This window comes from Pholcus phalangioides, unplaced genomic scaffold (genome assembly GCF_987345545.1).
Source record: "Pholcus phalangioides strain wild (caught in Gottingen) unplaced genomic scaffold, Ppha-v1.0 ptg000011l_1, whole genome shotgun sequence".
NCBI classification, from domain to species: domain Eukaryota; kingdom Metazoa; phylum Arthropoda; class Arachnida; order Araneae; family Pholcidae; genus Pholcus; species Pholcus phalangioides.
The window spans coordinates 6,630,405-6,644,183 of NW_028301604.1; the positions used below are offsets into that span (position 1 = coordinate 6,630,405).

The window sequence follows — 13,779 nt, forward strand, 5'->3', positions numbered from 1 at the left end:
GGTAAGAGAGTTAAATAAACATAACAGTAGTTAGGAAACAAGTGCAAAAAAGCTATACAGTCCCAGAATACTACTTCATTTTACTGCCATTAATGAGATGGAAATGAAGGTGCTGTCTGTCAGTGGTCGCCTCAAGCTCGTTAGGGTAAACATCATATCTATATCTTCCCTTCGGGTTTGAACCTGAGACCGCGACAATAACCTTCACGGCAGTAGACGAGCATCTTACCACCACGCCACACAGGGCATATCGTCCCGGAATAATTAGTCGTAGTTTCTTATATTGACTGCCACATAATATCTCTGTTGCTGATCCCATAATCCTTTATTTACGTTATGAGCCGAGTCCAATATCTAGCGCCTTTCGGATTTGGCCAGTATCTAAAATCTGGGCAAATGTTTGAAAAAACCGGCAAGTTTGCGAAGATACTAGGTTTCATACTAGAACCCCATAACACATACAGAGTGATTCTAAATTCACGGGACGAGCTTTAAGAGCTGATATAAGCCTCCTAAATAGGGCTGGGAATCGGTTAAAAATTTTAATTGGTTGCTCAAAAATTTTTAATCGATTAATTGACCGATTAATCAAATTTTAATCGAATATTTTTTGTGACAATATAATATTAGTAGATGCTATAAAAATATATTTCATTCATTTTACTCCCATATTCGTAGATGTAAATATAGGAATAGGTTAAGAAATTAAAGCTGCCCGCTTCAAGCAATTTAATATGCTGGACATAATTGCCAAAACCTGTGATTTCTTGAATTGGATCTTGTCGTTTTTGTTTTTTAAATCGGATATTTTTGGATATTAGTTCACTGATTTCGAAAATACTTTCAATTATACTGTTGCTTGTTTTCCTAGAAACTGTTTTCGAATGATACTTATCAGGAGATGAGCTGATGCTTCCAAGAATACGAAAAACTACTGTTCATAGTGTGTGTGTGGAGACAATAAATTTTGTTCCTCTTCAAAAACTGGCATCGAACTCAATTTGAAACCGAAATCATCACTTTTCGTTGAATCTAATTTAATCAAAATATTAATTCATATATTTTAAATATAGTCCCTTATAAAAAATGTTCTGTATAGAACATGATTCAAAACCCATCTAATCGGTTTTTAAAAATAATCAAGTTAATTCACAAACTTTTAATGAAAATTTTAATCGAATTGATTAACTCAACTAAAATTTTTAACTGCGGTTGATCGATTAACCGACCCAATTAATCGATTAATCGGACCAGCCCTACTCCTAAACAAGCATTTTTGGTACAGAATGTGTAATTGAATCGCAATAGCAATGACGGTAGAGGCTGTTTTTTGAGAGTGCACAAAAGTACTTCACCAAAAGCAAATATCATATTTTCTGATGGATTTGCCGCAATAAGTACAATCAACCATTCCAGAGTGCAGGGTATTATAATGTGGTAGGCCTCGTGGTACAACCTGGGTAGGTTCATGCACCAATAAACAACAAACTCAAATTCAATCCGAAGGCGCATATGCACCCTCGAATGGTTGATAGCACATATTACAGCAAATCCCTTTAAAAAATATGACATTTGTTTTTGGTGAAGTGCTGTTGAGCACTCTTTAAAACACCCTCTACCACCTTTGCTATTGCGATTTGAACGCACATTCATGATCAAAAATGCTTGTTTAAGTGTCTTATATCACCTCTCAAAGTTTGTCTCATAAATTTAGAATCATCCTGTATACATGTATACATACATATTTAAACCATCAATTTATTAATTAGTTTCGATTTTAATTTTATTCCCAATTTTTCTTAAAAATTAAATCAATTGAAAAAACACAACTTTAAATACTTATTAGAGATTTTTCTAAAAATCAATTTTTCAAAAAAATTCAATTTTGAAACATTTTTATCATGATTTTAAAGAACGGGCAATTTAAAAAAAATATGTATAATCAATTACTGAGACTAATTGAAAAATTGAATTTAATCAACGCAAAATTTTCTAAAAACTTTCGAGTTATATATGATGAAATAGAATAATGAAAAAAAAAAAAAAACCATTAGAACAATTCTAGAAAAAGCATTCGACTAGAATGTTTGGAAGCTGGCAAACAACTAAACAAAAGAAGAAGGGTGTGGGGAGGGTTGAGGATGAAAAAGAGAGAATGTGCTATATAAATGCATATAACCTCACCAAATATGGCTTGAATGATCAATCCTCGACCTGGTGGCTCCTCCTATCTGTCTATTAAGGAGGAGGGGGGTAGCCCTCTTTTCACCTTCGTAGTTTTTGGAGCCTGCGCCTGAAACCGAGCGAGAGGAAACCTAGTGGGAAGAGCAAGAGCACCAAGAGAGATTGATTTGGCATCTTGTTGCTAGGCAACCAGCGTTCCACAGCATCTCGCTGACAGCGGGCTTCCAACTATACTCTTAGTACAACAAAAAAATAAATAAATAAAGACGGGGGTGCGTTCAAAAAATTAACTCGTCATCTCTTTTAGATCATGATTTTGATTAGGTCTGTGACGAGTTGAAAAGACATCAATACAAATACACAGGGCACAACAGTTGTCCAACGAGTGGCTGAAAAAGATACCCATAAAAAAAAATGTTAAATTTAAATTATGTTAACATTAAATTTTAATGTTAAAAAAAACCATCAATTAATAATATACAGGATGACTGCGTAATTCCCCTTGCCGGCGTTTACTGGTGATTCAAATTTTTTCTACATGTCTTATAGAATGTATCAATTACCTTTCTCTTAGACGTGACGTTGCTCAGTAATTAAACTTACCATTTGTTTAGTTTTCTTTTTCCAAATCAATCGCTCATCATTTACTGATATAACTTACTGTACAGGGTGCATAGCTAACTCCTCGAACCGCAAATTACTTGCGAACCGTTGATCCTAGACGCTATACTACCAATTAGAAAAAGTATCCAAATAACTTGTAGACTTCAGATACGTCATTCATATTGCAAGGGGTTGTATGGTTATTAAAATGTAAATGTTAACTTTTTGTACTGACACACAGAGGCGGATTTAACGGTGGGCCTGGGACGACGCTCGCCCGGGCCTCCGACTTCTGAAGGGCCCGAAAAACCCTATTTTTTACACTTTTTTTCTAATTCAAGGGGCCCGATATTTCTTTTGCGCCTGTTGCTTTCAACAGACTTTTATCCTCTACTGCTAACACCTTGTCCTTAAAAACCAAATTAGAAAGTTGTTGCCCTCTCTCTCTCCAGAGGAAAAACAATTCTACGTTTATAAGTGTATTTCGTTGAGATATTTGAATGAAAAAAATGGGGAAAACTTGGGAAATAATATCATAAATAAGGATAAGAAGCATTGTTCGTTAGTTTATGCTGTTCTTTCCCAACTTTTCTCCGATTTTCTAATTCAAATATCTCAATGAATATTCTAATTAAAACGGGGATTTTTTTTGTTGGCCTCAGGAAAGACAGGACAGCAAATTGGTTTTATCGGTGAATATAATCATTTTTTCAAATAACGTGATTCTCATGTATTCCCAAGAGATTCTGTAAGATCTGTCCTGGAAATTTGTTAGTGTTAGTAGACATCCATGCCCGAACCGGAATTGGAACCTAGAGCTACACAGTCATTGGTAAGTGCTCTAACTACTGGACTACTAGACGGCGGTCTGCTGTTTTGGTGTACTTTTTGTAAATTTTGTTTATACAATTTGATGCAAAATTGATCTCCAGATTTTGTTTTGTGATCACTTAAATTTCCTCCCATTTTTTTTTCATACGATTTTATATTACCTGGCAATTATGATTTTTTTCACTTTAATTTTTACCTTATCACTGTGTGATAATTTTTTGTTATATTTTCTCCTTTTTCATTTTTGATGCGATTTTATATCATCTGAAGGTTATGTTGCTTGTATCTATATTTTTTTGAGCCGATAAAAATTTGAGCTTTTGAGCAAATAGTTGAAAGAGCTGATTCTTTATTTCCCAAAATTGAGAGTACAAAAATATTTCCGTTAGACATGATTGTTCAGCAATTTCATATGGTTAGAGACGGCTGCAAACACCAAACATGGCCCCCGCTCTGTCCCTTGTGGGATATAAGCAGGCTACCTTGCGGCTGGGCCATGCTGGAAAAAAAAAAAAAAAAAAACACCGTAAGCCACAGGGCGCAACCCCGCCGAGGCCCCCATCGCCTCCGAATCACGGCAATCACATCCCCAAAAATCACACCCCCCACGGAAACCCCCGCCATGGAGCTCGGGCGGATCGCCCGCAAGAGGCCAACGAAAACATTCCGAGCCATCCGCCTTCATCACTGTGCTGTGTCCCCAACCATCAGCCAATCTGCAACACCAACTTCTCTCATCTTGTCTTCTGTTGGAAGGGTTTTTTTTTTTCATAGGTCCGAATCTGAAAATAGAACATGAAAAACGGGATACACATGTACAAATTCAGGTCCAATGAACTATAAATATGTGAGTGGGAATTATCAATATTGATCAATTGCTGGTATTAATAATATCACAAGGCTGAAGGAGCCGGGGGGGACTTTCCATTGCCAGTTAGAGACTTATTTAGATATGGATATTATAGACCTAATGACGAGATCAAGTCCGGAGAAAGTACAAAGTTCACTTGAATATACAAGGTTCAGTTGCGCACTAGTGGATTCACCGGCGGTATACATTCGAATACATGAATATATTGATGAAAAACAATAATTATGGCGTTTCGTATAGCAGTTGAGAAAGTATATATAATGTGATTATAAGCAGGTGTCCAAGTGCAATGTCAGAATTTTTATAACAGATGGGCTCTGGGAATGATCTAGACAGAAAGCGATGCCACGAAACGTAAGATATATAGCGTACATACATGATGATACAATGTAAACATTGTATAGTATAGCACATAACATAAGCGTAGTGAATATACATGAAATAGGATAAAATTTAATTATGCGTATAGGACAACATCTACAAACTACGCATGATTCATAATAAAAATTCAGTCAACAATTGAACCAAAAATAAAAATTCTATCGACAATGCAATCAATAAAAAAAAAAATTCAATCAACAATTGCGCTCAGCTCTTCAAAGCAGAGTAAAAAAATTCAAACAGGATATTATTAAACATTGAATCTGAAGTATATGCTTTGGATAAAAGAATATATCATATATGAACATGGAACGAATACATACTGGCATCACTGACAATGAGAATGATAAATTTCATCAAAATATTACTATATATATTTTATAGCACATGGGGTTAGGAAAGACGTCGCAGTTATGGTACATAGTCTGAGTCCGAATCAGAGTCCAAGGGATCTTCTCTGTCTTCATATGCAATAGGTCTCGGGAAGATGTATAACTCTTGATTATTTTCCATAAAGTTGATAAGATTTTTAATCTTATGATAAGTACCAGGATTTTGGAAGACCTTCAACTTCCAAGACTGTGTATCAGCAACAGGGATTTGTAAGTGGAATTCTTTGGTCAACGGGCAGGCTGTAGCGTTAGAGACGGCTAGAGAAATCTGACTTTTCATACTATAATGACTACTACTACTAAACCACACATGCCCTCGTCCATATTTCTCGGCGGAACTTCTAACGAATTGGTGCATGTTGGAATGTGCGTGTCCGTGTTGTGAACCTAACGTGGTTTGTTTCTGTGTGAATGCTCTTGTTATAGTGTGTGCTGCCATCTACCATCAATTTTTCGAACTATGGGTGAAGGGATATGATTGAATGAACCATAATGACTGTAGATCGGGGAGAGTATAAAATTAATGACACTCCTTTTTTGTAACATTGGTTTCTTCATTCTTCTGGAAGGACAATCAAAAACCGACGTTATAAACCGAGAGACGATTTAAGAGGATGACAAGGTGTAAAAAGAGGTTCTTCCACTGTATAAACGCCATAACTCCTTCAACCTAACTAAGAGCAAAAATAATCATGTATTTTATTAATTCTTTTGTATATATATAATTTTTTTTCGAGAGAGAACAAATCCGCAGAGATTTTTGATTTCAAAAGAACAAAGCACCGTACATATTTGAAATTTTGTGCAAAAATCGGTTATCGTATTTTTTGGGTTATATACGATGTTTTGGGCAGAAATTTCAATCTCATACTTGAAGTTTGATTCCATTTTCTATTAGGATTGAAAACAAATTATATTAATAAAGTATTTATATGATATTTTTGGTAAAAAAGTTTGTTTTGTATCCATTTCTCTGAGCCGTTCTAAATCTTAATTTAAAGGGAAGAAATTTCATAAAGCCAAAGATACAGTAGAAATCGGAAGAACATGGCTGTAAGAAAGAGAAATGACATCGAGATCCAGATTTCCTGCAGGAAAAAGACAATTGCCTCCGATTAAAGAAAGATGAGTGCAACATCTGTTGGATGGGAGTTGAAGAAAATGAATCCATTTGAAATTCTTTAGACTCTTTTCATTTTCAGGCGACTTTGTTTTTTTGCTGCGAATTCCATTATATTGACTTCGTATTTGTTCACGTTTCTAGTTTTCCGTACGAAATTAATATTCTGATGAAGTGAGGAGTCATCCAGTTTATATTCGTCCGATGAATAAGGAACTTTAAAACTGCCCTGTTAATGACATAAGAAAATTAAATGTCAAACTTGAAAATCAATCGAATTGCGAAATAAAAGTAATAGATCTTTTTCTGCGTCAAAATAATAAATATCGTCAAACCATTGTGTTTTAACCCTAATTAGTATGTCTCTGATATAGCGAAGACTTTCAAGCGCTTCAGCAATGCTAATAATATATATAAAGCCCACTTGCATCATAGAAGAAGTCGCAAAAGTAGCAAGAAATGCAATCAACCTTCGAATCTTGCTACGAGGTTTTTTAGGATGATTTTATGACATGTGGGTTTTTATAGAATGGGATTCAATAAAGTCAAGCAAAAGCAAGAAAATTAAGCACTCAGAGTCGATCATCAGTTTGACACAGAGCCGAGCTTGTATATTTTAAGGCGACTGCCCTCCGTGAAATGATAGAATTCATTAAAATTTTCGAAATTTTTTTTATTTGTTAATGCGAAAGAACAGTTGTTCTACAATCTCCACAGCCGTTTTGTTTTCATTTCTACTATAACTAGAAGCGAAGTTATTGTTAATCAGGCAGAAAACTTTGAGGATTTTAGCTGGAAAATGAAATTTTTGAATACGTTTTCACTCCACGAAAAACTTGATACCTCAAGAATTTTTCAAAATACTTATATGAAACTTACCCACTGTATTTTAAACAGTTCTGACTGTGCAATGAACTGAAAACTAAGCAATATGTCAATCAAAAACTTTTTATATGCATGATTTTGAATTGAGAACATCAAGTATTTCTTTACGTATGTAATCATATCTCAAAAAGTTTTCAAAGTATTATAAAACTTTTACTTCATTGAATAGAGAAATGTCATAGCAATAGTCTGAGAAGAACATGTTGATATATGCAGTATTTTAGTGCACAATGTCTAGCAGAAGTAGTGAAAATATGCTAATTTTACTACAGATTTTACCAAATCAATATATCAATCTCCGATACTATAATATTTCTCTATCTATATTGCTATTCAATAATCTTTAGTCAATTTCTCTAGTCAATTCAGTTTTCACAAAAACTACAAAAAGTATCTACGAGTGTATATATTTTTTCAACTTGAAGGTATATAAAAAATTTGACTCAAGCAATATTTAACGTATTTCAAATATTCAGATTATCAGGTAATGCAATAAGAAATGAACTGTTCAAGGTGTCCCGTAAGTTCTAATTTGGCCTTTATCTCCTCAAAATGTGTTCAGGAGTCACCTTGTACTAGTTTTGAGAGTGAAAATACAGAGCGTCAAAAAATAAAAAAAAAATATATAAATTTTTGTAGGGTTCTCCCTGTCCTGTAACTTTCAGTTAGAAAGTTGTCGCCCCTTGTCTCTTCAAGCCCAAAAAACCCAAAAAAAAACATGTTTTATAGCTTATCCACTATGGTATATTCCAAAAATCGGAGAAAAGGTGGGAAAGAACAGCATGTTTTAAATGTCGTTCTTTCCATCCTTTTCTCCTATTTTCGAATTCAAATATCTTAGCAAATATTGCAGTTAAAAACGCGGAATTTCTTTTATCGGGCTCAAAAGATACAGGGCTACAAAACCGGCGGAACCGTATAAAAATTTATATATTTTTTATTTTGTGACACATGCATTTCCACTCTCAAAACTGGTACAGGGTGAGTTTTGAACACATTTTGAGAATTTTTTAAATTACAACTATACCTCTCTGCGACGAACAGTTGATGAGGTAAATGCCGAATAAGGACTCAAAGAACACCCTGTATATTTCGTTCGATTTCTATGAGGAGGAAAAAAAGTTAAAAAATAATAATAGAACGGTTTTTCTCCTGTCTTTTCGTGAAACTCGAGTTTTGTTTTTTGGTCAGTGTTACCGAACGTACGTAGGAAAAGAATGTCGATCGAAAATGATCCGTTAACGATCAGGTGTCTACGTTCCGGATCGGAATCGCGGCAACAATCAAATGGCGATGAAAGAAACAGCAGTGACGGCTTAATGCTGCCGCCGGAATCATCGAACGATGATTTCGACCATTTCTCGTAATTCCAGGTTTTAACAATACGAGTCTGATGCTCCAGTTGAAAAGATTTTTACCCCGTTCACACACTTGCCTGCCTCCAAGTACACAGTTATAAATTTTTGACACGACTCACTAAATGTCGATTAAGCTGCTGATTGCTTTCATGCACTATTTTGATGGAAACCATCCTTCAACGATTATGGTTTTTAGGGACGGGCATGAAGATAAATCTACTTCCTGAATGAACTGCATTTTGTCACATTATATGTATTTCAACACGCCATAGCTAAAACAATTAATTTATGCACAGCTCACACGAAAAGTTTGTAACACATCGTAGGAAAACATGCAGCAAACATTGTACTGTAGTGAAAAATAATTCAAATATAAAATAATAACGCACGTATTTTATTCACATTCTGAATTCACTATAGGCAAAACGTCAGCGTTAAAGATCTACATTGCCTTTAAATATTTCAGATATTTAACGCTAAATTATCTCGTGTAATCACATACTTAAAATAAAAATACAGGGTGACACATTTTGAAAATTAATGACAAATCAACCAATTCACATAAAAAGGTGCGGTTTGCACTAAACACAAATTGTCCTGAGATTTAGTTTTTTTTTGGTAAATTAAACTAAGTTTAAATTTCATTCACACAGGTGGCACTGTAAACCAAAAAGAATCGACATACACAGGATATGCAAAAAAGTGTATAATTAATGTTTATGACAATTTGCGTTACATAGAACTATAACATTCCAATATGAGCTCCCTTTTTAGCTCGGACTTTATCTAAACGGGTGAAAGGGTGTTGTTCATGGTGAAATATGGTAGTTTTTTATGTAAGGAATTGTCATAAACATTAATTACGCATTGTTTGTGGTGCATTTTATGTGTTGTGTCGAGTATTTTGTTCTAAAGTGTCACATGTGAGTGAAATTTGAACTTTTTTTAATTAAAAAAAACCAAAAAAACTAGGTCTCTTGACAAGTATTTTAGTGCAAACCTATGGTTTTTTTTTTCTTAGTAAATTGAAAAAAAATTCAAATTTCATTAACAGGTGGCACTGTAAAGCGAAAAACTCGACATAACACTTAAAATGCAACATAAATAATGCATAATTAATGTTTATGACAATTTGCGTTACATAGAACTGCCATATTTCAACATGAGCTCCCTTTCATCGTTTAAATATAGCCCGATCTATAAAGGAGGCTCATTGAAATGTGATAGTTTTATGTAATATTTATTTACAATAATATTTATTTACAATAATATTTATTTACAATAATATTTATTTACAATAACCCCAGAAGACATGAAATGCATGAAATGAAGGCATGAATGTAACTCAAATTTTCATGATAATCTTAATCTTATTAATAATCATTAATTATACGCTGAGTTGCATTTTATGTGTTATCGCGTTTTTTGGTTTTATAGTGCCGGCCGCGTGTGGATGAAATTTGAACTTAATTTAATTTACAAAAAAAAAAAAAAATAGATCTCACATGACAAATATTTTAGTGCAAACCGCAGCTTTTTATGTCAATTTGTTGATTTGCCATTAATTTTAAAATGTCTCCAGGACTTCTTGTCCATCCTGTATTTTTCTAGAAATTATTAAACACTATTTCAGTCATGCTTGTGCCCGACTGGTTCATTATTGTGAGATTAATGATAATGTTAATTATATGAAAAACTTGTTACTCTCCATGTAGATCAACGATTCCCAAGAGGCATGAATGTTTAACAATGCTTTTTTTAATAATAAATCTTCAACCTCAAAATAAAAATAAAAAGCATTAATTTTAATTTTATACGCTCATTATAATTGGAAAAACACAAATAATACGTGATTAGTGTACAATAATGAGCGCAAAATAAAGATACTCTAACCGAGATCTATAAGCTTTACTTGGAAAAGGGCATAAAAAAAGGACACACAAAAGTCCTAGAGTCACTAGAGTTAATTGGACTGTTTTTCTGTCTTTAAATTAATCATTATTTTAGCGCGTTTCATTACTTTTTCTTTTTAATCAGCGTAAACAACTTAAAACTGTAAAAGTAAGTAAAGTATCATTTCGAAATTTTATGAATTCCGTATAATCCGGATTAAAAACGCTTAATCACTGGAGTCAGTATGACATCCAAGATCAGGCAGATTACAGTACTTTAATTAAGGAGCCATGGGAAAAGTTTGACGCATGTGTGCGTGAATTTTCGTGCCTTCGAGCTTTAATCAAAGCTTACACGGGACGCTTGTTAATTAGCAAGGATTAGTGCGTATACATTTGTCTTAGAAGCTTTATATCGCTTATCTAATGCAGTTCCAAATTCGTTTCGAACGTACTTGAACCCCTGACTCTTGACTGAAGAAGAACACACTCAAAAGTGGTGCGAAAGTGTCGTTTTTGACTTTTCACAATGGCGACAGTCGCTTATCTCGCCACCTTTTCTACTCGCGTTCTCTTTCTTTATGGAAAGGTCAGAGAAAGCAAAGCTTTACAGAAGTGCTTTATAATTTCAACACGATGTAGCAAAGAGTTTTAATTAAATCAGTTTCCATTTATCATGCTCGAATGAACACATTTTTAATTAAAAATTCCCTGCCGTTTTGTGGTCGCGAGCTTCGAGTAAGTTTTAAATGTTCGCCCACTAGAGCACACACTCACCACGTTCTCTATTGCATCACTCGCTATATCCGAAAGAAAGCCGAATTTTTACTCTTATTATAATTTTTTTTTCTCCAAAGATTTCCCATTCTGTCGTCTACTCTTTACACTCTTCTCTTCGAACAACTCTGGTCTATATTCGCGAGCAGCAGGAATGCAAAGTAGCTTATATCCTTCTCTCTCTCTCTCTCTCTCTAAGAAAACTTTCTATAATAACGACGCACTCGTTTTCGCATTTTCCGTTCCTTTTTTTTCTAAGTGATCCTAAGGCTTTTATGACCCATGAACCGTATAAGCCAACTTTTTTTTTCTTGAAATTCATGGCTGTTCTTCAAGGAAATGACTAGTGAAATTTTCTTGTAGAATAGAAACTTTCTTAAAATGCGTAGATCGCGGCACATAGAGAAAGGGGCCCCCCCCTCTTTGATTGTGCGACCGTCTGGAAATGAATACAACCGACAGAAATGGTTAGTAACCCACTGAAGTTTTCTGTATTCATGGTAGGAGAAAGTGGAAGTATATTTTTCATCCTTTTGTAAAGAGCAAAGTTGTGAACTGCCTTCTGATTAGCACCGTATTGTGTGTGATGTTGCGTCCTCTTTGCGACCGCAAACAAGCGTTTTACCCTGATGGCGTTTGTTGCTTCTTGAAGTACCCATTTTAACACAACAGTGCTTTAGAAGCTGGAATTCTTGAGATTTTTTTTTTGTTGCTACAGTTGTTGGAAGGTGTTTTCTAGTATGGGTAATGGGTTGGATAACAGGTTTTTGAAAGAGGTAACAAATGCTATTAGCTTTACTCGAGCGAGATTGAAGAAAGAAACTTTTCATAAATCTTAAGATTCACAGAGCATCTTTTTCTTCTCTTTCTTTCAGTTTTTGAATTTTAAAATGATGTTAGAAAACGATGTTTTTACCATGTGAATACGTGGTGTCCGGAAAGATCTATAATCTTATACGGATTATAAATATTATTTGATGTATAAGTCTATAAATGGTTGAAAAAATTAATACAAACATAATCTTGAACATTTCCATAAAATGTTATTTATTTAAAAATATATATATTGATTTGTTTAATGAGTTACGCCATCGAGGACAGGTTGTAATAATTTCTAGCGACTAATTGGAACTTATTTTAATTACAGGCTGAAAGAATATGATTTTACCTTCCGCAAATCAGCATTGTTTTTACTATGAAGAATGATACGCACCACATAAACATACATTGCAGAGGTTTGGATGTTTTAATGGAAAAACGATGGTTATATTCTTCCCAACCACCTCTAACAACTTATGAACGAGAGATGAGCATTGAATACCCTGGCATCTGGATTCTACATGAATGTTCCCAATATAAAACTATTTTCGTAAAACAAGAACGTATCGCCAACATAATTAAAACTTTTATCATTTGTAATCGAGGCTTTTTGACTTATCCTGAATGCAGACATTCTTCATGTGCAAAATAGAGAAAATGTTTCAAGCTAAAAACATTGTATAGAAATCACCTACTCATGAGTTGCACATTACAAATTTAATTATATGCACAAAACAAAAATCATGAAAATAGTACATATAAATGTTTATGTATATGATGTGAAAGAACTCACACATTTCTCAACAGAACTACTTATATAATCTCCAATTTTAATTTTATACGCAAGAAAACTCAATAATAAATGATGTTACGAAGTAATAAAATGCTTTGTATTAACAATACTACATTCCAAATCGGTTGTAACCAAGGTTTTTGTATAAATCATTATCCTGTAATGTTGGCTTTCTTCACACATATCATCACGTGCAAACAAAACCAACGTTAGTAAGGCTATCGGAATTTATCGAGTTGTAAGGGCCTACGTAAATTGAGATTTTCACACAAAGTGACGAGTCGACAACGGAGCCCATACTTATGTGTTATACCTATTTAGTTCATAGTGGTTTTCTTAATTGGTTCGTTAGTGAGTACCGGCGCAACATATAATTATAGGCTCCATCCTTGACTTCGCATCACTCCTTAAGATGCTCTGCATTAGAGTGAGTAGCACGTTTTATAAAAATCTCAATTTATATATCAGCCCATACCCTTTAACGATTGACTGTATAAAATTGAAAATGTGTGAAATGACTTTGATTACAGATTAGATATTTGTCGTATTGCGAAAGGTTCACACATCACACACATCTGTAACCAAAAAAAAAACCAACTTGGAATGTTTTTCTTTATTTTTATGTATCACAGATTACATTACGTGCAATGATTTTGAAAATATGAATTTTAAAAATCTCGTCAATCATTTATACCAACTCTGCATAACATGACTTGCATCTATACATTTTATGCTAACAAACATTTTAACCACTCGATGTAGAGAGAAGAAAACGAAACAACATTTCGGTATAATCAACAGGTACCTTCTGGTAGAAAAAGTGGAGCTTCTTTCATTCTTATTTATTTTGTTAGGTAGAAAACGACGCGGATG

The 13,779-nt window shown here is 34.0% G+C and overlaps 1 long non-coding RNA gene across 1 annotated transcript in view; it reads left to right on the top strand.

Annotated features, from left to right (window-relative positions):
• LOC149079992 (uncharacterized) overlaps positions 1–12,947 on the top strand; it is a 142,212-nt gene extending 129,265 nt beyond the window's left edge. Inside the window, exon 3 of the long non-coding RNA XR_016193520.1 lies at positions 12,442–12,947. This is a non-coding gene — a long non-coding RNA (uncharacterized LOC149079992). The remainder of the gene's footprint in view (positions 1–12,441) is intronic.
• The last annotated feature ends 832 nt before the right edge of the window (positions 12,948–13,779 follow it).